Genomic DNA, 25,839 nt, shown 5'->3' on the forward strand with positions numbered 1-25,839 from the left:
AGGGTGTTGAAAGTTGCCGGGTACGTGTACAATTCTTCAATTATATCTCCTGGAGACAGAAAGAGAGTATTAAGAGCTACGATGAAGTTACCCAGGAGACGTAAAAAGCTTGCAGCACCTGGTATTTCTAGGAGGTCTCCCATCCAAGTACTGACCAGGCCCTGCCCCATTTAGCTTCCGAGATCTGAGAAGATCGGGCGCGTTCAGGATGGTGTGGCCGCAAGCCGAGATGCCTGGCTGCATGATGTCTCTTAAAGGCTGGCGGGTATTGACGGAACTGCCAGCAAAAAAAAAAAGAAAAATAGAGGGAAATATACCAGTGCAGCAAAGGGTGTTGAAAGTAGCCGGGTACGTGTACAATTCTTCAATTATATCTCCTGGAGACAGAAAGAGAGTATTAAGAGCTACGATGAAGTTACCCAGGAGACGTAAAAAGCTTGCAGCACCTGGTATTTCTAGGAGGTCTCCCATCCAAGTACTGACCAGGCCCTGCCCCGTTTAGCTTCCGAGATCTGACGAGATCGGGCGCATTCAGGACGGTGTGGCCACAAGCCGAAAGGCCTGGCTGCATGATGTCTCTTAAAGGTTGGCGGGTATTGACGGAACTTCCAGCAAAAAAAAAAAAGAAAAAAAGAAAAAAGAAAAATGGATGGAAAAATATCAGTGCAGCAAAGGGTGTTGACAGTAGCTGGATACGTGTACAATACTTCAATTATATCTCCTCCAGACAGAGAGAGAGTATTAAGAGCTACGATAAAGTTACCCAGGAGACGTAAAAGCTTGCAGCACTAGGTATTTCCAGGAGGTCTCACTTTCATGTACTGACCAGGTCCTGCCCCGTTTAGCTTCCGAGATCTGACGAGATCGGGCGCGTTCAGGATGGTGTGGCCGCAAGCCGAGATGCCTGGCTGCATGATGTCTCTTAAAGGCTGGCGGGTATTGACGGAATTTCCAGCAAAAAAAAAAAAAAAAAATAGAAAAATGGAGGTAAAAATATCAGTGCAGGAAAGGGTGTTGAAAGTAGCCGGGTACGTGTACAATTCTTCAATTATATCTCCTGGAGACAGAAAGAGAGTATTAAGAGCTACGATGAAGTTACCCAGGAGACGTAAAAAGCTTGCAGCACCTGGTATTTCTAGGAGGTCTCCCATCCAAGTACTGACCAGGCCCTGCGCCGTTTAGCTTCCGAGATCTGACGAGATCGGGCGCGTTCAGGACAGTGTGGCCACAAGCCGAAAGGCCTGGCTGCATGATGTCTCTTAAAGGTTGGCGGGTATTGACGGAACTTCCAGCAAAAAAAAAAACAAAAAAAGAAAAAAGAAAAATGGATGGAAAAATATCAGTGCAGCAAAGGGTGTTGACAGTAGCCGGGTACGTGTACAATTCTTCAATTATATCTCCTGCAGACTGAAAGAGAGTATTAAGAGCTACGATAAAGTTACCCAGGAGACGAAAAAGCTAGCAGCACCTGGTATTTCCAGGAGGTCACCCATCCAAGTACTGACCAGGACCTGCCCCGTTTAGCTTCCGAGATCTGATGAGATTGGGTGCGTTCAGGACGGTGTGGCCGCAAGCCAAGAGGCCTGGCTGCATGATGTCTCTTAAAGGCTGACGGGTATTGACGGAACTTCCAGCAAAAAAAAAATGGATAAAGAAAAATGGAGGGAAAAATATCAGTGCAGCAATGGGTGTTGAAAGTAGCCGGGTACGTGTACAATACTTCAATTATATCTCCTCCAGACAGAAAGAGAGTATTAAGAGCTACGATGAACTCACCTAAAGGATTATTAGGAACACCATACTAATACTGTGTTTGACCCCCTTTCGCCTTCAGAACTGCTTTAATTCTACGTGGCATTGCTTCAACAAGGTGCTGAAAGCATTCTTTAGAAATGTTGGCCCATATTGATAGGATAGCATCTTGCAGTTGATGGAGATTTGTGGGATGCACATCCAGGGCACGAAGCTCCCGTTCCACCACATCCCAAAGATGCTCCATTGGGTTGAGATCTGGTGACTGTGGGGGCCAGTTTAGTACAGTGAACTCATTGTCATGTTCAAGAAACCAATTTGAAATGATTCGACCTTTGTGACATGGTGCATTATCCTGCTGGAAGTAGCCATCAGAGGATGGGTACATGGTGGTCAAAAAGGGATGGACATGGTCAGAAACAATGCTCAGGTAGGCCGTAGCATTTAAACGATGCCCAATTGGTACTAAGGGGCCTAAAGTGTGCCAAGAAGACATCCCCCACACCATTACACCACCACCACCAGCCTGCACAGTGGTAACAAGACATGATGGATCCATGTTCTCATTCTGTTTACGCCAAATTCTGACTCTACCATCTGAATGTCTCACCTCTTTTTCCTATTTGTAGTGGAGATGAGTGGTACCCGGTGGGGTCTTCTGCTGTTGTAGCCCATCCGCCTCAAGGTTGTACGTGTTGTGGCTTCACAAATGCTTTGCTGCATACCTCGTTTGTAACTAGTGGTTATTTCAGTCAAAGTTGCTCTTCTATCAGCTTGAATCAGTCGGCCCATTCTCCTCTGACCTCTTGCATCAACAAGGCATTTTCGCCCACAGGACTGCCGCATACTGGATGTTTTTCCCTTTTCACACCATTCTTTGTAAACCCTAGAAATGGTTGTGCGTGAAAATCCCAGTAACTGAGCAGATTGTGAAATACTCAGACCGGCCCGTCTGGCACCAACAACCATGCCACGCTCAAAATTGCTTAAATCACCTTTCATTCCCATTCAGACATTCAGTTTGGAGTTCAGGAGATTGTCTTGACCAGGACCACACCCCTAAATGCATTGAAGCAACTGCCATGTGATTGGTTGATTAGATAATTGCATTAATGAGAAATTGAACAGGTGTTCCTAATAATCCTTTAGGTGAGTGTATATGTATGTATGTGTATGTATGTCCAATTGCTTTGACAATACAAATGAAATGAATTGAGAGAGAGAGAGAGAGAGAGAGAGAGAGAGAGAGAGAGAGAGGAATATGAGCTCCTAAAAAACATTTGTTTTTATACATAAGCGGATTTAATTTGTGATTTACAAATGAATATATAGCACTATAAACATACACAGAAGACATGGAATAGAAATTCAGAAGAAAAAGTATTCAAAAAATAATAATTTTAAGAGAAACACAAAAAGAAGAAAGCAGAGAGACAGTTCAGGAAGAAAAGTCAGAAAAGAAAAGCTGAAGACAAGAATTGGAGGTAAGAGACAAATAATTAAACAAAAAAATATGTATTAATAAAATAAATAAGCATTCTCAGTAGTTGACTCAGCCAATGAAAATGCAGAGCTCCGATTTGAATAGAGTGACAGTAGGAGAGAGCCCAACTGCCACTGAGACTGATAGAAATCTATCGAACAGCAGTCTGACTGCAGAGCTGCCTTTTGAAATCCGATACCCTGAAGACATTCGCTCTGCACAGGCTAAGAAGGACTACAAACAAGCTGTGATGAGAGCATCTCCTGAGACCCTCATCCTAGACTACACCGGTAAAGGAGAAAACAGGGTCAAGAACAATCTACTGTTCTACACCGCCTTTCACAAAACCCTGTGCCAGACATACCCCAATAACAACAAGAGGGGCATTAGCAGAGGCAGGCAGATCTCAGTGCTGGTAGAGAAAGACACAGACAGTGTGATGCTCACTTTTAATGTATACCACAACGGGACCATCATGGTGCAGGGCAGCGAGAGCAGCCTGGACCAATTAGCTCTCGGCTTCCACACCTCAAAGCAGCAGACTGAGGTAGAGAAACAAGAGCCAGAGCCGGCCACCCTGCAGTCTGCCCCCAGCCACACGGAGCCAGACAGTGCCCCATCTCCCACAGACTGCCCCCCTGTCTCCCCAAAACTCTCCAGAAACATTAAAACACTAAAGGAATGCCTATCAGTGCTGGAGCTGGAGTTTGCGGAGTTCAGGGAGCAGACCTTGAGCACCCTGGCCCAGACCTCCTTGTGTGATCAGCTCCGGGATGAGATGCACAGACTAAAGATGCAGCACAAGGCTGAGATCCATGAGCTGAGAGCAGCAGTGAGAGACCTGGAGGAGCAGAGCCAAACCCTGAGGACGGAGCTGCGCAGAGCGAGGGAGGAGCTGACCTGGACACCCCAGCACAGCTAGCTGAGGAGCCTGCAGAGCCAGCTGGAGGAGCTAAGAGAGGAGCTACACATCACTGGAGCACAGAGACTGCACTGCACTGACCCCACAACACCTCCAACCCCTGACGCACCCACTGATCCACCCACACTCCCCACCACTCCTGACACACCCACTATCACCAGACCTGCCACTAATACACAACCCCCTGAAACGCCACTCCCCCAAAACACACCCGCTGCCCCCACCACTCCCGACGCAATCCCGGAGTGGCAGGTCAACGCAGAGGTGGTCATTCTGAGCGAATCCAATGGGAAGTTCCTGGTTGAGAGGCGCCTCTTCCCTGGGCGAAAAGTGAAAAAGCTTTGGTGCTCCACAGCACAGAGAGCCCTGGAGCTGCTCTCCAAGAGGAGGCTTTGCCAAGTCAAACACATCCTCATCCACACCGGCACTAACGACCTGAGTGCCCGCAGGGGCGATGTGGCCTCAGCCCTGAGACAGGTAGCAACGAAAGCCACAGAGGAATTCCCAACTGCCAAAATTTCCATCTCCACACTGCTGCCCCGCACAGACGTGCCCCTGCACATCATCCAGGCCATCAACGCAGAAGTGTCCCGAAGATGTGCCCTCCTCCCCAACGTCCACCTGGCACACCACTGAGACATCCAGCCACATCACCTGTATGACCACGTCCACCTCAACAAGACGGGTGTGAGGATCATCTCAAAGGTCCTCAAGGACACAACCCTGGGCCGAAACCCCACACACCCCCACCTCGAGACCAGGAGCAAACCCCCCAGCCCCCGGCCACATCCCCAGCCACCGGCTCCACCCCAGCCCCAGCCCCTGAGACCCCGCGGCCCCATTCCCCACCCCCCCATCCCCAGAGGGCCCGTCCAGCACAGCAGAGCGGACAGCCGGGGACCAGCACAGCCACACAGCCACGCAGCAGCGGCTTCCAGAGCCTGGAGGCCCGATGCTGCCCAGCTGGCCCAGATAAGGCAACTCCTCAGTGTCATCTGTTCCACACTGCTGAGTTAACTGAGCCTCAACACACATATATATGGTTGTGGAGATGGAGAGTAAGAAAAAATGTGATTTAATTATTCTGATATTTTGATGCAAACATAAAATCTTTGAGTGATTATTATGTATATCCATATATAATTATTAATAGTAATATAATATCAGTTGTAGACCACAAATTAAACTTTCTTATGTAGAAGAGACAAGTATAATAAAATATATTAACATGTCCTTTAAAATAAGCAGTTGGAATATGCAGGGTTTACGCTCCTCAACTTTTGGAATGAAGAGCACAGGCCCTGAACTGATCAACACTGTAAATAGTTCAGATGTTTTCATTCTTGTAGAGACTTGGTGCTGTGCAGATATGTCTATACACTGGATGGATACAATGGATATAGGGAGCTGATTGTGCCCTCCTATATAAAACCCAAAGTCAGGTGTGGCAGGGCCTCGTGGGGGATTATCGTGTGGTACAGGGAGGAGCTCCGAGCAGCCCTATGCCCAGTACAGAGAGGAGACACACACCTGTGGATGAAAATCAGAAAAGACACCCTACAAAATAACACAGATATATACCTATGTGCAATTTATATGCCACCCGCAGACTCCCCCTACTATAATGAGGAAGGCTTTCATGAGCTTCAAAACGAAATCTGCCACTTCCAGACCCTGGGCTCTGTACTGCTGTGTGGCGATCTCAATGCCAGGACTGGCAGAGAGATGGACTACATCAATACAGAGGGGAACACACACCTGTTCGGAGACTCCCCGCTGTGCCACACACACACCTCCACACTGACACAGCCACGACAGCGTGGTAAACAAGAGCAGGAAGCAGGTAGTGCGCCTATGTAAAAGCCTGGGTCTATATATCATCAATGGCAGGACCAGGGGGTACTCTCTGGGGAGATTCACATACTGCTCGGCTCTGGGCAGCAGTGTGGTGGACTACGCCATAACTGACCTGGACCCACAAGCCAACAATGCGTTTATAGTCAGACAACAATCTCCACTATCAGACCACAGCCAAATAACACTTTACCTAAAAAGATCAGCGCAGCCACAAGTCAGAGCCAAACTTCCCACAAAACTGGTCTCCCTGCCACCCAGTTAGAGATGGTCAGAGCCCAGCACAGAGAACTACACAAGAGCCCTGAATAGTGATGAGATTGAAAACATGTTAGACAGATATCAATCCTCACACTATCAAATAAACCAAAACGGAATAAACTCAGCCACCAAAACACTGAATGAAATATTTGAGAGACTGGCTTTAAAATCAAACATTAAAACAATTAAAAACCAAAATATGAAATCGTCTAAAAGAAAAAAAGAACAGTGGTGTGACCAGGAGTGTGAAACTTCTAGGAAACACCTGAGACATCTCTCCAACACTAAACACAGAGAGCCCGACAACCAGGAGGCTCGCCTCAGCTACTGCCAGGCCCTGCGGCACTACAAGCAACTCCTCAGTAAGAAAAAAGACCACTATATGGGCAGAATAAATACCCCAAAAACAAAAAATGAAATACCAATTCAAAATGGAGAAATCTGGAAAACACACTTTGAAAAACTTTACCAAAATGTTGAAAACAATCCAAAGCCAGAACAGGTTAAAATATTAAAAAACCTAAATAAATTGGAAGAAATCATTAAGAATAACCAAAATCCCTTAGATAACCCATTTACAATACAGGAACTAAAACATCAACTCAAAATCCTCAAACCCAGGAAAGCCAGCGGCCCCGACAGCATCAGCCCTGAGATGCTGAAGCACAGCAGCCCGCAGCTGCAGGAGGCTCTGCTCAAACTCTTTAACCTGGTGCTGAGAGCCGGGTGTTTCCCTGAGGTCGGGAATCAAGGATTGATCACCCCGATTTTTAAAAGTGGAGACAAATTAGACCCCAATAACTACTGGGGCAGCTGTGTGAGCAGTAACCTGGGGAAGGTGTTCTGCAGTATCATCAACGCCCAGATACTGGCCTTCCTTACCAAGCACAGTGTCCTGAATAAGAGTCAGATTGGCTTCCTACCAAAACACCGCACAACCGATCATATTTACACTCTACACACCCTCATAAATAAATATACCCAAAACAATAAAGGAAAAATATTTGCCTGTTTTGTAGACTTTAGAAAGGCATTTGACTCAATCTGGCACAAGGGATTATTTTATAAACTTCTACAGAGTGGTGTAGGGGGTAAAGTTTATGACATCATTAAATCAATGTATTCTGAAAACAAATGCGGAGTTCAAATTGGCAACTCAAGAACAGAGTTCTTCACTCAGGGGCGGGGAGTGAGACAGGGCTGCAGTCTGAGTCCAACACTGTTCAACATCTACATCATCGAGTTGGCCACAGTGTTGGAGCAGTCTGACGCCCGCAGCCTAACTCTCCATGACACAGAGATCAAGTTCCTGCTCTATGCAGACGACCTGGTGCTGCTGTCGCCCACAGAGCAGGGGCTTCAGCAGAACCTGGCGCTGCTAGAGCAGTACTGTCAGAAATGGGCCCTGGCAGTCAATCTGGACAAGACCAGAGTTATGGTTTTCCAGAAAAAAGCCCCATCTCAGGGAAACAGGTACCGCTTCACTCTGGGCAGCACTGGATTAGAGCACTGCACCAGATACAACTACCTTGGCCTGACCATCAGTGCGTCAGGGAGCTTCAGCCTGGCTATAAACGCATTAAAAGACAAGGCACGCCGGGCATTTTATGCCATAAAGACACAATTTGGGAAAACAACAATACCAATAACTATTTGGATTAAAATATTAAACTCCATCATCCAACCAATCCTGCTATATGGGAGCGAAGTGTGGGGTCCCCTCATGAACCTCAATAACAACAATTGGGACAAAAGCCCCATGGAAATATTCCACCTAGAATTTAATAAAAACATCTTACACGTACACAGAAACGCCCCCACGGCTCTGAGGCTCACAGAGCCCGAACACACAATGACCAAAACAACAACAATTGGGAAAATTGACATGTACCTGAAAAGCAAATACACAAAAGATTAGAGACACGAATTAGAATTACAAAACAAATTGGAATGCTACCGGGCCCTGAATAGAAACATTACATTGGCTGAATACTTAAAAATCCAAAATATAAAAGAGAGACAAAATCTAACTAAATACAGGCTCAGTGACCACAGCCTCGCCATTGAAAAAGGCCGCTACAGAAAATTCTGGGTTGCCAGAGAAGAGCGGCTGTGCAGCCAGTGTGACCTAGGGGAGGTCGAAACACAGGCGCATTTCCTGCTGTCCTGCCCTAAATACACAAAAATCAGGGAGACATACTTTAAAATATTAAAAATGCATATCCCTGAGTTCAGCATGATCCCCGATTGCTGCAAACTCCCCGTCCTGCTGGGAGAGGAGGAGCGCACTGCCTTCTTAGCAGCGCAATATGTATCCACCTGCCACAGCCTGCGAGACAGTGTGTAGACACCAGCCTGTGGCACTCCATTTGCAAAACAAAATAAAAACAGTGATTTTTCTGATGTCATGACACAAATTTTGATACAAACAACAAATATGGTTTATATCCTACTTAATTTTATTTCAATGTGTACTATATTTGTTCCACTGAATCTTGTATTGCAATGTTTTGTCTTGATTGATAGAACATTTGTATCTGCTTTGGCAATATTGTGATAGATCATGCCAATAAAGAACCTTTGAATTGAATTGAAATGAATTGACAGACAGACAGACACACGCACACACACACACACACACACACACACACACACACACACACACACAGAGCCAGCCAGCCAGACAGCCAGCCAGCTCAGCCATGACATCACGAGCCTCTCTCAGCTGACTGCTATGACATCACAGAGCACGTACATTCCGTTGCTTGCCGTCTGTCAACCACTCAGTCACTGCCAGCCAGACTGGCTGGCTGGCTGGATGGGGGGGCTGCTTGCTGCTGCTGCGTATCTTAGCAAGCTAATTTGCCTGACCGGCCTTCCTACTCCTATGCCCAAATGCCCACCTAAGCCTCGTTTGTAATGCATGTCATTGTATTTCAAAAAGGAATCTGGAAATAGTAAACCTATTTTCTTTATTTGAATGTATTAAAGATCACATTTTATTACATTTTCTTTTTCTGTACTTCATTACATTATATTGAGATTCATAATTCTATTATTTATTTTCCGTATGTATGTATGTATGTATTATTGTATGGAAGGAAAGTTAGAAATGATTTTCTCAAACCTGTTTTTCTCTCTTGTATACTTAAGAAAGATAAGGTCAAGCTAGAAGGTCAGGAGGCCATAAGGTAGTTTGATTTCTGTTTGTTATTTACGATGAGAACCTTGGAGACAATGTCAAACGGTATGACCTACGTGCCTGTTCCTTAAAACCATGTGTAGATCTATGAACTCTGTTCTATAATGAAATATGTTCTGCTTAGTTAGCCTTTAAGATAACATAGTAATGATTTTCTAGCATGTATGTATGTATGTATGTATGTCCAATTGCTTTGACAATGAATTGAATTGAGAGGGAGAGAGAGAGAGAGAGAGAGAGAGAGACAGACAGACTGACAAACACAAACAGACACACACACACACACACACACACACACACACACAGACACACACACAGCCAGCCAGCCAGCTCAGCGATGACATCACAAGCCTCTCTCAGCTGACTGCTATGACATCACAGAGCATGAACATTCCGTTGCTTGCCGTCTGTCAACCACTCAGTCACTGCCAGCCAGACTGGCTGGCTGGCTGGATGGGGGGGCTGCTTGCTGCTGCTGTGTACCTTAGCAAGCTTATTTGCTTGACCGGCCTTCCTACTCCTCTGCCCACATGCCCACCTATGCCCGATCTGCTGTTCACCTGGATCACAGCTCCGCCCCAACAAGGCAGATCCTCCCAAAAATGGTACAAACTGATCCACGTTCCCCTCCACAGAAAGCTTTAGCCCAAAATAAGGGACACATTCTGCCCAATATGTCAGCGCCAACCACAGCCTGAGGGACACAGTGACACACGAGCACCGGCTGTAAATATAATGTAAATACTCGTTTGTAATGCATGTCATTGTATTTCAAAAAAGGAATCTGGAAATGGTATACCTATTTTCTTTATTTGTATGTATTAAAGATCACATTTTATTACATTTTCTTTTTCTGTACTTCATTACATCTTATTGTGATTCATAATTCTATTATTTATTTTCCGTGTATATGTATGTATGTATGTATTGTGACAAACCAAGGGGCAGGGTCATACATGGCAGATATGTCAGGCCAGGTCTGCTGCAAGGTGTGTACTCTAGGGTAGAATACCGACCCTAGGCAACTACACTCCCCAGAAACCCTCAGGCAGCCATTCTAGCACCTAATGTGGTCACTTGGTGTTACTTCCTCAATTATTCACCAGGTATATAAGGCGGGCCTGAGAGAGAGAGAAGTGAGAGACAATAGGGTGAGTTATCTGGAAAACAGAGGTAGCTCATAAGGAGAAAGCCAAGACTTATTTATTCCAGACTTTGTTTAAAATAGAATGATTATGTAAGATTAGTTACAACTCCAGTGTGAGTTAGGTTTTGTTTTCAGATTTGTTTTGTTTGAAGTAAACATACAGGCACAGCCCTGTATTTGCAACCTCCTCCCTGGGTCATGACTGGTTTTTACTCCTAAGAAGATCACAGAGAAGACCCGCACATGTGTACAGCCAAGGCGTTTTGTCACATTTGGTGTAGAATGCGGGCAGCACCTCATGAAACCCAGACTGGCTGAGTGAATTTTTTTATCCAAAAAAAAAAAACTACAGGCTGTAATAGCCCAACAGGAAGCGACCAGGGTGCAGCAGGTGGCTCACCAGGATGCTATGCGGATGCATCAGGAAGCACTGCAGGTCCAGCATGATACAAATAAAATGTTTAGAGAAGAGCAGGAAAAGGTGACTAAAGAGCTGAAAGAGAGTGTTGAAGCACTTGCAACCAGGATTGGGCCACAGGGGGCTGCAACCCATTCCACTCCCCGCACCAATCACTTTCTGCAGAAAATGACAAAACAGGACGATGTTGAGGCCTTCCTTATGACCTTTGAGAGGACAGCGGAGAGAGGGATGGCCAAAAGATTCCTGGGCAGGGCTTGTGGCACCTTATCTGGCAGGGGATGCACAGAAAGCGTACTTTGATCTGGAGCTGAAGGACGCCCAGGACTATGATAAATTGAAAGCGGAGATAATGACCCGATTGGGCGTGACCACCGCAGTGAGGGCACATCGGTTTCAGCAGTGGGCCTACCAACCAGGACAACCAATCTGAACGCAGATGTTTGATCTGATCCATCTGGCCAGGAAATGGCTACAGCCAGAGGTCCATTCATCAGCCGAGGTGGTGGAGGCCATAGTCCTTGACAACTACCAACGCTGTTTGCCCAAGGACGTTCGACGCTGGGTTGGCCAGAATGAGGTGCTGTCCGCTGACACCTTGGTGGCCATTGTAGAGCGGTTCTATACAGCCGGAGCAGCAGAGCATGTACCGGAGGTTAAAAACTCGTTCCCCAGGCCATGACGAACCAGCGGACCGGGTAAGATGGTTCCAAAGTACTCTGGGAAACATGACGCGCTGGGTTGGAAGAAAAGAGCAAGACTGGGGGGGGCAAAGGTGGGGCCTAAAGCCGAGACTAAGGGTTATAGGGGGTCACCATCACAACCAATTGTCTGCTACAATTGTGACAAAGTAGGACATATTGCGGCCCACTGCCCAGGTAGAGAGGAACCAATGCAATGTAATGTGTGTGATATGGGGAAAGAGAAACCGGTATTTTATGCCTGCCCTGTTGGGACGGATGTTTTCATAGGCGGAGTACCTAATCCAAAACACATGTGTACAGTGATAGTCGATGAGAAAGAAGTGGCTGCTCTACTCGACTCTGGCAGTATGGTTACACTGGTCACAGAAAAATTAGTAGCGACCAACAAGCTGGATAGACATCAGGAGCTCAGTATCACATGCACACATGGTGACACACGCCCCTATCCCACAGCCCTTGTAAACATACAGACAGAGGCCGGGAAACTAGATTACGAAGTCGGTGTGGTACCCAACATGCCATATGATGTGATACTGGGACGATATTTTCCTAATTTTGGAAAACTAGATAGAAAACATAGTAAATTGGAAATGCACACTGAAAACTGTAAGCCAGAAGTTGCCTCGATCCCACAACTAGAGCTAAAAGTAGACCTGGTTCCAGTTGAGTCGACAGTGAAGGTTTTGGTTGGGGAAAATTAAACTGAAAACATAGGGGTGGAATGTAGTGACGTAGATGACCCTATGGAGGGTGAGGAACCCAGCACTAGCAGGGTGGGTGAGAATCCATTCATAGAGACCCCTGAAGCTGACAATGTAGAAGTGTCAGTGTTAGAGGGACTCCCCACTGATTTTGGCAGCGCACAGGTGCGAGATCTCACTCTACACTATGCTAAAGAAAATGTGAAGGTAGTAAATGGGACCCCTATGACTACTGCAGACCCGCCAACAGCTTATCCTTATTTTATGGTAAAAAATGACCTATTGTACCGTGTAAATAAGATAGGGGTGGACATTGTGGAGCAATTGCTAGTTCCCACCCCATTCAGACGAACAGTTCTCAATCTGGCACATGGGCATATCCTGGGGGGACATCTGGGGATGGACAAAACCAAGGATAGACTCCTGAGGAGGTTTTACTGGCCAGGCGTACATGCAGACGTGACAGAACATTGTAGCTCATGTCCTGAATGTCAACTACATGCTCCTAAACCAGCCTTCAGAAGCCCACTGGTCCCTTTGCCCATCATAGAGACCCCCTTTGCTAGGATAGCTATGGATGTGGTGGGACCTCTCCCGAAATCAGCCAGAGGGCATCAGTATATACTGGTTATTTTGGATTATGCCACCAGGTACCCAGAAGCCATTCCACTGCGGACCATGGCTTCAAAAGGTATTGCAAAAGAGCTAATGTTGATGTGTAGTAGGGTGGGGATACCGAGGGAGATATTAACAGATCAGGGCACACCCTTTATGTCTAAGGTTATGACCGATCTGTGTAAATTGTTGCAGGTTAAGCAGTTGAGAACATCAGTCTACCACCCACAAACAGATGGGTTGGTTGAGAGATTTAATAGGACCCTGAAGTCCATGCTAAGAAAGGTAATCGATAAGGATGGGAAAAATTGGGAATTCATGCTGCCCTACTTGATGTCTGCCATTAGGGAAGTCCCACAGGCTTCCCTGGGCTTTTCGCCTTTTGAACTGTTATATGGGAGGCACCCCAGGGGGATATTAGACATAGCCCGTGAAACGTGGGAACACGATTCCACTCCTTTCCGGAGTGTAGTCGAGCACATCAATGCTATGCAAGAGAGAATAGCCACAGTCACTCCCATTGTGAGAGAGCACCTAAGGCAGGCACAGGAACACCAACAATTCGCCTATAATCGTCAGGCTACACTGAGGGTGTTCCAGCCTGGTGATAGGGTGTTGGTGTTGGTTCCCACTGTAGAATGTAAATTTCTGGCTACGTGGATGGGACCTTATGAGATTATAGAGCGAATACGGGAAGTGAACTATAAGGTTCAGCAACCCGGCCGCCGACCCCCAGAACAAATATATCATGTCAACTTAATAAAAGCCTGGAAGGACAGGGAAGTGTTGATGTTGACTTACCCCCCTCAGCCACTAGGGACACCGAAGGTGAATATTGCAGCTGCCTTGTCACCTGACCAGTTGAAGGAGGTGAACGACTTGATAATACGTAATAGGGAAGTTTTCTCAGGCATACCGGGGCGTACCCATTTAGTCTCTCACAACATTGTGTCTCTCCCAGGAAAGAAGGTAAATATGAGGCCTTACAGGGTACCAGAAGCTCGCAGGAACACTATTAGAAATGAGGTTAAGGAAATGCTGGAGGCAGGGGTTATTGAAGAATCCCACAGTGAGTGGTCCAGCCCTATAGTCATGGTTTCCAAACCTGATGGCTCCTGGAGATTCTGTAATGATTTTAGAAAGGTTAATGAAATTTCAAAGTTTGATGCATACCCAATGCCCCGAGTAGATGAATTGTTAGAGAATATTGGGAATGCTCGCTATATTTCAACTATTGACTTAGCCAAGGGCTACTGGCAGATTCCCTTGACCCCGGGTGCCAAAGAAAAAACAGCCTTTGCAACCCCAGATGGTCTGTTTCACTACACAGTGATGCCCTTTGGCCTGCATGGTGCTCCTGCCACCTTTCAAAGGTTGATGGACCACATACTTAGACCACACAGGACGTATGCGGCAGCATATTTAGATGATGTGGTCATTCACAGTCCAGATTGGGAATCACATTTGTCTCAGCTCCAAGCGGTATTGGATTCAATACATGCAGCAGGCCTGATGGCTAATCCAACCAAATGCAATTTGGGGTTGGAAGAGGCCAAATACTTGGGCTATACAGTAGGGAGGGGTATGGTGAAACCCCAAATATCCAAGGTTGAAGCCATAAACTCTTGGCCTAGGCCTGTCAATAAAAAGCAGGTTAGGGCATTTTTAGGGTTAACTGGGTATTACCGGAGGTTTATTCCCAACTATGCTACCTTAGCGGCCCCTCTGACTGATATGACTAAGGCTACAGAACCCAATATGGTTAGATGGGGTGATACAGCAAACCGGGCTTTCCGGAGCCTACAGGAGGCGCTCTGCCGCAACCCCGTTTTAATGGTACCTGACTTTCAGAAAGAATTTATAGTCCAGACGGACGCCTCTGAGGTGGGGATCGGAGTTGGTTTTGTCCCAAAGAATGGGTGATCACGAACACCCGGTGTTGTTCCTTAGCAGAAAGTTGGAATCCAATGAAATAAATTATTTGGTAGTTGAAGAAGAATGTTTGGCAGTGAAGTGGGCTTTGGACAGTCTTCGATACTATTTGTTGGGCAGGCACTTCACCCTGATCACTGACCATGCCCCCCTCACTTGGATGCATCGTTCGAAAGACAGGAATGCCCGTGTGATGAGGTGGTTTTTGAGTCTCCAACATTTTCATTTCACCCTGCAGCACAGGCCAGGGAAGGCCATGGGGAATGTTGATGGGCTGTCCCGGGTGCATGCTTTTTTGCGGCTGTCGCTCGACCTATGGGGTCGCAGCTGGGGGGGAGGATGTGGGACAAACCAAGGGGCAGGGTCATACATGGCAGACATGTCAGGCCAGGTCTGCTGCAAGGTCTGCACTCTAGGGAAGAAAACCGACCCTAGACAACTACACTCCCCAGAAACCCTCAGGCAGCCTAATGTGGTCACTTGGTGCTACTTCCTCAATTATTCACCAAGTATATAAGGCGGAAAGATAGAGTCAAGCTAGAAGGTCAGGCCAGAAGCTAGTTTGATTTCTGTTTGTTATTTACGATGAGAACCTTGGAAACAATGTCAAACGGTATGACCTACGTGCCTGTTCCCTAAAACCATGTGTAGACCTATGGACTCTGTTCTATAATGATATATGTTCTGCTTAGTTAGCCTTTAAGATAACATAGTAATGACTTTCTAGCATGTATGCATGTATGTATGTATATATATATATATATATATATATATATATATATATATATATATATATGTATGAATGTATGTATGTCCAATTGCTTTGACAATACAAATGAATTGAATTGAGAGGGAGAGAGAGAGAGAGAGAGAGAGACAGACAGACTGAAAAACAGACAAACAGACACACACACACACACACACACAGAGCCAGCCAGCCAGCCAGCTCAGCGATGACATCACGAGCCTCTCTCAGCTGACTGCTATGACATCACAGAGCACGTACATTCCGTTGCTTGCCGTCTGACAACCACTCAGTCACCGCCAGCCAGACTGGCTGGCTGGCTGGATGTGGGGGATGCTTGCTGCTGCTGCGTACCTTAGCAAGCTTATTTGCTTGACCGGCCTTCCAACTCCTCTGCCCACATGCCCACCTATGCCCGATCTGCTGTTCACCTGGTCACAGCTCCGCCCCAACAAGGCAGATTCTCCCAAAAATGGTACAAACTGATCCACGTTCCCCTCCACGGAAAGCTTTAGCCCAAAATAAGGGACAAATTCTGTAACAACATAATGGATGCCCACCCAACCTGTGACAAAACTGAGAAAAAAGAAAAACGCCAGTCCTCCTGGGGGAGGGACACACAGCCACCCTGGCTGCCCAATATGTCAGCGCCTACCACAGCCTGAGGGACACAGTGACACACGAGCACCGGCTGTAAATATAATGTAAATACTTGTTTGTTATGCATGTCATTGTATTTCAAAAAAGGAATCTGGAAATAGTAAACCTATTTTCTTTATTTGTATGTATTAAAGATCACATTTTTTTACATTTTCATTTTCTGTACTTCATTACATCTTATTGTGATTCATAATTCTATTATTTATTTTCCGTGTAGATGTATGTATGTATGTATGTATGTATGTATGTATGTATATGTATGTATGTCCAATTGCTTTGACAATACAAATGAATTGAATTGAGAGGGAGAGAGAGAAAGAGAGAGAGAGAGAGAGAGAGAGGAATATGAGCTCCTAAAAAACATTTGTTTTTATACATAAGCGGATTTAATTTGTCATTTACAAATGAATATATAGCACTATAAACATACACAGAAGACATGGAATAGAAATTCAGAAGAAAAAGTATTCAAAAAATAATAATTTTAAGAGAAACACAAAAAGAAGAAAGCAGAGAGACAGTTCAGGAAGAAAAGTCAGAAAAGAAAAGCTGAAGACAAGAATTGGAGGTAAGACCTTTCACCTATAGAGACAAATAATTAAACAAAAAAATATGTATTAATAAAATAAATAAGCATTCTCAGTAGTTGACTCCAATTTGAATAGAGTGACAGTAGGAGAGAGCCCAACTGCCACTGAGACTGATAGAAATCTATCGAACAGCAGTCTGACTGCAGAGCTGCCTTTTGAAATCCGATACCCTGAAGACATTCGCTCTGCACAGGCTAAGAAGGACTACAAACAAGCTGTGATGAGAGCATCTCCTGAGACCCTCATCCTAGACTACACCGGTAAAGGAGAAAACAGGGTCAAGAACAATCTACTGTTCTACACCGCCTTTCACAAAACCCTGTGCCAGACATACCCCAATAACAACAAGAGGGGCATTAGCAGAGGCAGGCAGATCTCAGTGCTGGTAGAGAAAGACACAGACAGTGTGATGCTCACTTTTAATGTATACCACAACGGGACCATCATGGTGCAGGACAGCGAGAGCAGCCTGGACCAATTATCTCTCGGCTTCCACACCTCAAAGCAGCAGACTGAGGTAGAGAAACACGAGCCAGAGCCGGCCACCCTGCAGTCTGCCCCCAGCCACACGGAGCCAGACAGTGCCCCATCTCCCACAGACTGCCCCCCTGTCTCCCCAAAACTCTCCAGCAACATTAAAACACTAAAGGAATGCCTATCAGTGCTGGAGCTGAAGTTTGCGGAGTTCAGGGACTAAAGATGCACCACAAGGCTGAGATCCATAAGCTGAGAGCAGCAGTAAGAGACCAGGAGGAGCAGAGCCAAACCCTGAGGACGGAGCTGCACAGAGCGAGGGAGGAGCTGACCAGGACACCCCAGCACAGCCAGCTGAGGAGCCTGCAGAGCCAGCTGGAGAAGCTAAGAGAGGAGCACAGAGACTGCACTGCACTGACCCCACAACACCTACAACCCCTGACGCACCCACTGACGCACCCACTGATCCACCCACACTCCCCACCACTCCTGACACCCCCACTATCACCAGACCTGCCACTAATACACAAACCCCTGAAACGCCACTCCCCTAAAACACACCCGCTGCCCCCACCACTCCCGACGCAAAACCCGGAGTGGCAGGTCAACACAGAGGTGGTCATTCTGAGCGACTCCAATGGGAAGTTCCTGGATGAGAGGCGCCTCTTCCCTGGGCGAAAAGTGAAAAAGCTTTGGTGCCCGACAGCACAGAGAGCCCTGGAGCTGCTCTCCAAGAGGAGGCTGTGCCAGGTCAAACACATCCTCATCCACACCGGCACTAACGACCTGAGTGCCCGCAGGGGCGATGTGGCCTCAGCCCTGAGACAGGTGGCAAAGAAAGCCACAGAGGAATTCCAAACTGCCAAAATCACCATCTCCACACTGCTGCCCCGCACAGACGTGCCCCTGCACATCATCCAGGCCATCAACGCAGAAGTATCCCGAAGATGTGCCCTCCTCCCCAACGTCCACCTGGCACACCACTGAGACATCCAGCCACATCACCTGTATGACCACGTCCACCTCAACAAGACGGGTGTGAGGAAGGTCCGTTTTTAGTGTTTCTCTGAACACATCCAAGCTTACCTAGGCGCTACATATTATTTTCAATTACCCGTAATTCTGATCTGTATTTTGGCTTGTTAATAGAAGTTATTGAAGTTGGACTCCTAATTCAAAATAACCAATATGTATCTCAACGTAATTTACTGACAGACATCACTCTTTATCACTTTCACTTTTGAAGGAACTGCTTTGTATTCTGTGTATTGTTTTATTGTAGTGCTGCTTCCTTTCTTGGCCAGGTTTTACTTGCAAAAGTGATTTTATTCTCAATGTAAGCTCAAAGTCAAATAGTTTAAATAAGAAAACAATGTATTGAAATGAGAACATCATGAACCTGTGTAATTGTGCTGAAGGACAAGCACTGAAAGCAGAGAGAATTTTGTGTTTGGCATTGAATAGCCTTAAAGAAAACTATGCCGTTTTTGGAAACTTTCATATTTAAGTTGAATGTAGGCAAAAACATTCCAGTCACTCTGAAGAGAGAATACAGTTTACTGTGCGAATAAGTAGCCCCTGAATTGAAGATAAAAATCAAAAGTGCTGTTCGTAATTAGTTTACACTTTTACATCAGATGTCTTGTTTTTGCGTTCCAAATTGAGGAGTTGTGGCATATAATGTAAATGAAGTTACTTCACTAGTAGTGCGATTTCTACGTTGTGTATGTGTGTTTGTATATATGAACTCATACATTTTTTAAAGATTGTATTTGGAAAACAAATTCAGGTATAGCACGTGTCCCCCTTTTGAATGGGTTCTATATATAACATTTTAAAACGAATGGTTCTGTGTAGAACGCTATGTTTGGGGGTTCTTCATGTAACCCCTTTGAAGGGGTTCTACATAGAACCATAAAGGGATCCACCAGAGCGATTACTCGAGGAACCCTTTATGGTTCTGTGCAGAACAATTTCTTCTAAGAGTGTGGAGTGTCGCCACACAATTTCTCTCAGAGGGCTTTTGACCAATGGCAATCCAATCCTGAATGACGTCACCACTATCCTGTTGTACTTTATGGGAGAGATGTATTAAGTAGTTTATAATGAGAAGAATAACAATAATCACCTGTTTTTCATAGGTTTTGTATCCATGGTCTCCTTCATATTAGGAAAGGAAGTTGATCCATAGCCTACTCAGAGACAACTGAGAGTTGGTCTCTGAGCAGCAGCACAAAGGGGTCGAGTCTCTCAATGTCCGTGTGTTGGAGATATTCCACCATATTGGTCCCAGCCTTTAAAACAATGTTAAAGAAGATGTTAAAGATATTGTAGAAATATATTGCAGAAGAGCAGAACTACAATCACACTTTTTCAATTCTATTGCTGTTTTCTACCTCCCTGGTGAGGTACCAATGCGGGAAGTTTGAGAGAGTATTTCTAAAATGTGTATGATCCAATACACACAGTTATTTAAAAAGCTGACATCTTGTACATGCTCACCAGAACCAAGCCTAATTAAATAACACATTTAATATTAAATAAGTACATGTGCAGTAGCCACTTGGACAATTACAGATCCCCAGGTCAAAACACAACAGAAAGACATGGAAGATCGTATTTTCAAATCACATCTGTGGCCCCCATAACTGTAATTTGGTATTAGTGGGTCAAAGGATTTATTTGGTTCAAGTGATAATAAGATCATATTTTGAAATGAAACACTACAGGATGTCATATTTAAAATGACTGTGAGTACCTTTCTTTAGTGACGGTTCTGAGGGGGGCAGGGATTAGTTGAGTGTGCTAATTGGAGCTGTGAAGTGTGCAGAGAAAATACAAATGTTTTCTTTTAATATGAAAACAAAGAACTTTTTTTTAACACCGACCTGGGATTGTGTTTCTTTCCAAGTTTCCTTATTGTTTCTGAGAAGAGACTGTTCACTTGCAAAGTGAACTGGACCCGTGTGACTCGCAGGTAAGGAGAGCCCGTGTTGAACTAAGATGGCTACAGTGAGTTTTCCTGGACAAAGCTCGGGCAAAGGATAGCGCAGAGTGCACCTGCACCTGAGATTGTGTTGAGAAGCTTTGTGATAAGAGCAGGTAAAGAGGGAAAAGAAACACAAGTATTTTCTTTGTTTGAAGAACACATTTTGTTTTAACTGAAACGGGACTACAACTTTTGAAAGGGAAATAGTTGCTAGTGCACTGTATTTTTATTGAGTTTATTAGAAGAAAAAAGCTTATATTTTGGACAGAACGAACTCGTTTGGCATGCAACTAGCAGCAAACGATGTGAAGCAAACAAAACAGTTAGCAAGTTAGCAAGTTAGCAAGTTACAGTCTGTCCTAGGTCCGGGGGTGCTTATGGTTGTTTATGGGTTCCCTTACCTTAGCCAGTGTCATGTACGGGTGTCCGTACCTTACTGGAGTGTTTGTTTTTATTATAATATATATACATAAAATAATATATAATAATGTAATATTTCAGATAAATCGTCACAGTGAGTGACACCAGCATTATTGGTTTTTTGAGAAATAAAAAAACAGAATGTAGAGAAGAAAATGTTGGAAGGAAGTTGGGAGAAAGACTGGTCTCCGAAGGAGCACCGGGACTGGTGGAAGCAACAACAACCAGATAAGACAGAGAAAGGAATTGTGATATTGTGTCAGGTTGGTGAGAATCAAGAAAAGAAAATAACAGAAATGGAAGATCATCATAAACAGTAATGTGAATTGAGAGAAGAAGTTGTGAAAAATACGATAGAATTAATAGAACTACAAGGCAAATTAGAAGGGCAAGAAAAGTGGTCAGAAAAGGTGAAGGTGTAGGTGCGCGATGTGCTGCCGTGTTAGCAGCGCGTCGCGACACAGATCACTCCGAGGACGACAGGCCCGATTGGGATGATTTAGATCGCAAAGCATGGGAATATGAAAAAGGAGGTTTTGCTAGCGCTCCTCCCCCATATAATCCGGAATATAAATCAATCACTGATTTTGGTTATAATAATACATTGTATCCAGATCTGACCGCTCTGAAAACGGTCCCAGCTGCACCCATGCAAGTCAAAACTAGACAGAGTAAAGAGGAAGGTCAATCAATAGTCTATACGACTAAAACCCATGTCCCCTTCTCCCCAGGAGAAAAAGAAATGATATGGGTGTCCCTCCCAAAATTAAAACCAAACCAGGGTAACACAACTTTTTGGGATATTCTAGATGAAAAGATGGTTATTCACCTCCTTCACCCGCACGATGTACACATCATCGTGAAGGCTAAATGTCCGCCCAACATTTGGATACAGTTACTACGAGAATATCAGACCGGGGAGTGGGCTAATGTAGCCTCTACAGATGAGGAGGAAATAACAGAACTTTTTCACAATGGATCAAGAAAACTGAGATAGTGAAATAATGAAATAATCGAGTGGGATTATTTGACATTTTATTCTAAATAATCATAAGCTTAAATAATAAGTTATAAGGGCTGTTTGAGACACTGCAGGGTCAATAAAACATGCCACAGATCGGATATCTGAATTATCTTTAGATATCAATGTGTATGTGCTTTGTGTGTTTATGAATATGTATAGTTTGAAGGTGATATAAGGTAAATGTCTATGTTTTGGCAATCATTTTAGAATTATATTTAAAAATGTAACAACAGATTTATCATATTCATGAGGATCTTTGGCTCTATACAGAGTGCCTCAAGCATCAGAAATCAGAAAGAAAGACTATTATAAGAAAAGTAATCCAAAATATACATTGAATAAACAGATGGATAATAATAGTAATACATAAATAGTCATGGTGTCTCCACAAGAAGAACCAGAATTTGTTTGTTAAACATCATGTTATGGACAAGCTCTGTCAAAAGTCAAATTCAAGGAAACGAAAGGCTAGAAGAGAGCCTGGTGCAGCCCTGACAGCCTGTGAAAGCAGGAGAATGTAAACAGTCTGGTGACATGTTACAGTCTTTCAGAAAATGTTTGGTTATTGGTGCCTAGCATATAATACCTGAAATGAAAGTCAAAGTAGACCATGGTTTTAAGATGAGTGATGTAGGAAAAGGGTAAGATACCGCAGAAGTATAAGATTACAACTATAGAATAAGTAAGCTCAAGTAATATAAAATGCTTTACAGGAGAAAAGTAAGAATGGAAAGGAAGAGTAAAAGAGAAGGTGTCCTAGGATTATGGGAATCATTATTGAGATCAATGGCCTATTGGCTAATATTTTGTTAGGTACATATATGACTTCAATAAACGAATAATGGAGTGACATCTGTATAAATATAAATAAAACATATTGATAAAAAAACCTGAATACATTTCTTGTAAGAAATTAAGAATAGGAGAAAGAATAGCTGTTAGAATGCAGAGCAATGTTAACCAAAGTTGAAGAGGGTTTGAGTAAGTTGACGAGGGTCTGAGTAAGTTGATAAGGCTTGGGAAGCAGGAAAAGGTGAGTTTGATGTGTGTGAGACAAATGTGCTGCCACTTTTAGCACAGAGAGCTTCTGATGGTGATTGAATGAAACGTGGGAAAATAAATAAACTTGATGTAGGATAAATGAATAAATAATTGAATGAGATATGAGCCGCAGAGACCTCCCACATTGGAAAGTGGACTACAGCAGATAATCCTCTCCTCTCCCAGGGCAGGGTGATTAAGTGGGGACGCGTGTGAAGAGTGCAGGTGGACCCAGGTGAGTTGTGAAAGAAAGAAGAAACAAAAATAATAAGGCACGCGTGCAAACAATCAAAATAATACTAAGTGAATAACAAATTAAACAATAAAGTGAAAGATAATCAACACACAAAATAATGGCAATATAGAACCAAACAAAATACACAAGCCATATTGCATAAAGTGAAGTGAAATATAAATATAATAAGTAATGGTGATTAAGGAGCTAATTAACACCGTCCGTGACATTTACATTGGTTGGGTGTGTGGATACCAGTAATAATTTTTGTTTTATTGAAATACAAAATAATTCTATTTTTCCGAAGTGCTGAACTTTAATACAGTCTAGAAAGATTAATATTTTTTGTCTTGGGCTATATTATTATTACCATAGTTTTTCTATTGTATAAGTATCTTGGAGTAGAGGCATAGGTGGGCATGTGGGCAGAGGAGTAGGAAGGCCGGTCAAGCAAATAAGCTTGCTAAGGTACGCAGCAGCAGCAAGCAGCCCCCACATCCAGCCAGCCAGCCAGTCTGGCTGGCAGTGACTGAGTGGTTGACAGACGGCAAGCAACGGAATGTACGTGCTCTGTGATGTCATAGCAGTCAGCTGAGAGAGGCTCGTGATGTCATCGCTGAGCTGGCTGGCTGGCTGGCTGGCTGGCGGGCTGGCTGGCTCTGTGTGTGTGTGTGTTTGTGTGTGTGTCTGTTTTTCTGTTTGTCAGTCTGTCTGTCTGTCTCTCTCTCTCTCTCTCTCCCTCTCAATTCATTTGTATTGTCAAAAGCAATTGGACATACATACATTCATACATATATATATATATATATATATATATATATATACATGCATACATACATGCTAGAAAGTCATTACTATGTTATCTTAAAGGCTAACTAAGCAGAACATATATCATTATCGAACAGAGTTCATAGGTCTATACATGGTATTAGTGAACAGGCACGTAGGTCATTCTGTTTGACATTGTCTCCAAGGTTCTCATTGTAAATAACAAAGAGAAATCAAACTACCTTATGGCCTCCTGACCTTCTAGCTTGACCTTATCTTTCTTAAGTATACAAGAGAGAAAAACAGTTGTGAGAAAAGAATTTCTAACTTTCCTTCCACACATACATACATACATACATACATACATACATACAAACCAGAGGCATGCAAAAAAATATAAAGAGGAAGAAAATGTTGTATAGCACATACAAAAGGGATGGTGATGAAACAAAATACATAGAATATGTTGAGCTGCAAAGAGATCTTAAGAAAGGGATCAGGAAAGCAAAGAGGGAAATAGAAAGAAACATAGCTCTTGGAGCTACAACCAATGCAATGAGCTTTTTTCAAAATTACAACAGCAAGCGGTCAATTAAGGAGGAGGTGAAACAGATAAAGGGCAAAAATGGAGGTATCTTGGAAAACGAACAAGATGTGGCAAATATTCTAAATGAGTATTTCACAGAGGTTTTTACAAAAGAAAAAACAGATGACATGCCACAGGTTGACAATCAATCCAGTCAAACCCTAAGAGAGATCAGGATAAATGAGGAGGAGGTACTAAAGGGACTAGCAGAATTAAAATCAAACAAATCACCTGGGCCAGATGGGATATTTCCAACAGTACTTAAAGAAATGAGGGAAATTATGTATAGGCCGTTAACTCGATTATTTCAAATGACACTTAGAACAGGGGATGTTCCCACTGACTGGAAGACAGCAAATTTCATACCAATCCACAAGAAAGGGGACAAAACTGAGCCAGGAAATTACAGACCAATCAGTCTCACCTGCATCACCTGTAAAATGTTGGAAAAAATGATTAGACAGAAAATAGAGGAGCATCTCAATGAAAACCATATTCTTGGAGATAGTCAACATGGGTTTAGACGAGGCAGATCATGTCTTACTAACTTAATACATTTTTTTGAACATGCAACTGCAGCTGTAGATCACGTGAAAGCATATGATATGATATACTTAGATTTCCAAAAAGCTTTTGATAAGGTTCCACACCAAAGACTGATCCTCAAATTGGAAGCTGTAGGCATTCAGGGTCATGTAAGTAGATGGATTATGAACTGGTTGATGTATAGGAAACAGATTAGAGGAGTCACTTCTAACTGGAGTGAGGTTGTTAGTGGAGTTCCACAGGGATCAGTACTAGGGCCTTTGCTTTTTCTAATCTATATTAATGATCTGGACTCTGGGATACTTAGCAACCTTGTCAAATTTGCAGATGATACTAAAATAGGTGGCTTAGCAGATACAATCTTGGCAGCACATGCTATTCAGAGGAACTTAGATAAATTCAGTTGTGGGCTGACACCTGGCAAATGAAATTCAATGTGGACAAGTGCAAGGTAATACATGCAGTAAAACAAAAATGTCCACTATAATTACACTATGGGAGGTACAGATCTAGATGAAGTAATGCATGAGAAAGACCTAGGAATCTATGTGGATTCACTTTCTCCATCCAAACAATGTGGGGAAGCAATACAAAAGGCATACAAAATGCTAGGGTATATCGTCAAAAGTGTAGAATTTAAGTAATGTTAAGACTGTACAATGCGCTAGACCTCATCTGGAATACTGTGTACAGTTCTGGGCACCACACTTCAAGAAGGATATTGCTGCTTTAGAGACAGTTCAGAGGAGAGCAACCAGACTTATTCCAGG

The 25,839-nt window shown here is 44.0% G+C and overlaps 2 non-coding genes and 3 pseudogenes across 2 annotated transcripts; all 5 read right to left on the reverse strand.

The window, feature by feature from the left end:
• Positions 1 to 106: 106 nt before the first annotated feature.
• On the reverse strand, positions 107 to 225 carry LOC136760929 (uncharacterized; annotated as a pseudogene).
• A 209-nt stretch (positions 226 to 434) lies between these two features.
• LOC136762139 (5S ribosomal RNA) lies at positions 435 to 553 on the reverse strand. The gene has a single exon (XR_010820438.1). It is a non-coding gene; the product is annotated as a 5S ribosomal RNA (ribosomal RNA).
• Positions 554 to 777: 224 nt separating this feature from the next.
• LOC136761818 (uncharacterized) lies at positions 778 to 896 on the reverse strand (annotated as a pseudogene).
• A 218-nt stretch (positions 897 to 1,114) lies between these two features.
• On the reverse strand, positions 1,115 to 1,233 carry LOC136760954 (uncharacterized; annotated as a pseudogene).
• Positions 1,234 to 1,456: 223 nt separating this feature from the next.
• LOC136760633 (5S ribosomal RNA) lies at positions 1,457 to 1,575 on the reverse strand. Its single transcript, XR_010820252.1, has one exon. It is a non-coding gene; the product is annotated as a 5S ribosomal RNA (ribosomal RNA).
• Positions 1,576 to 25,839: the final 24,264 nt, after the last annotated feature.

The sequence above is a fragment of the Amia ocellicauda genome, chromosome 10 (assembly GCF_036373705.1).
Source record: "Amia ocellicauda isolate fAmiCal2 chromosome 10, fAmiCal2.hap1, whole genome shotgun sequence".
NCBI classification, from domain to species: domain Eukaryota; kingdom Metazoa; phylum Chordata; class Actinopteri; order Amiiformes; family Amiidae; genus Amia; species Amia ocellicauda.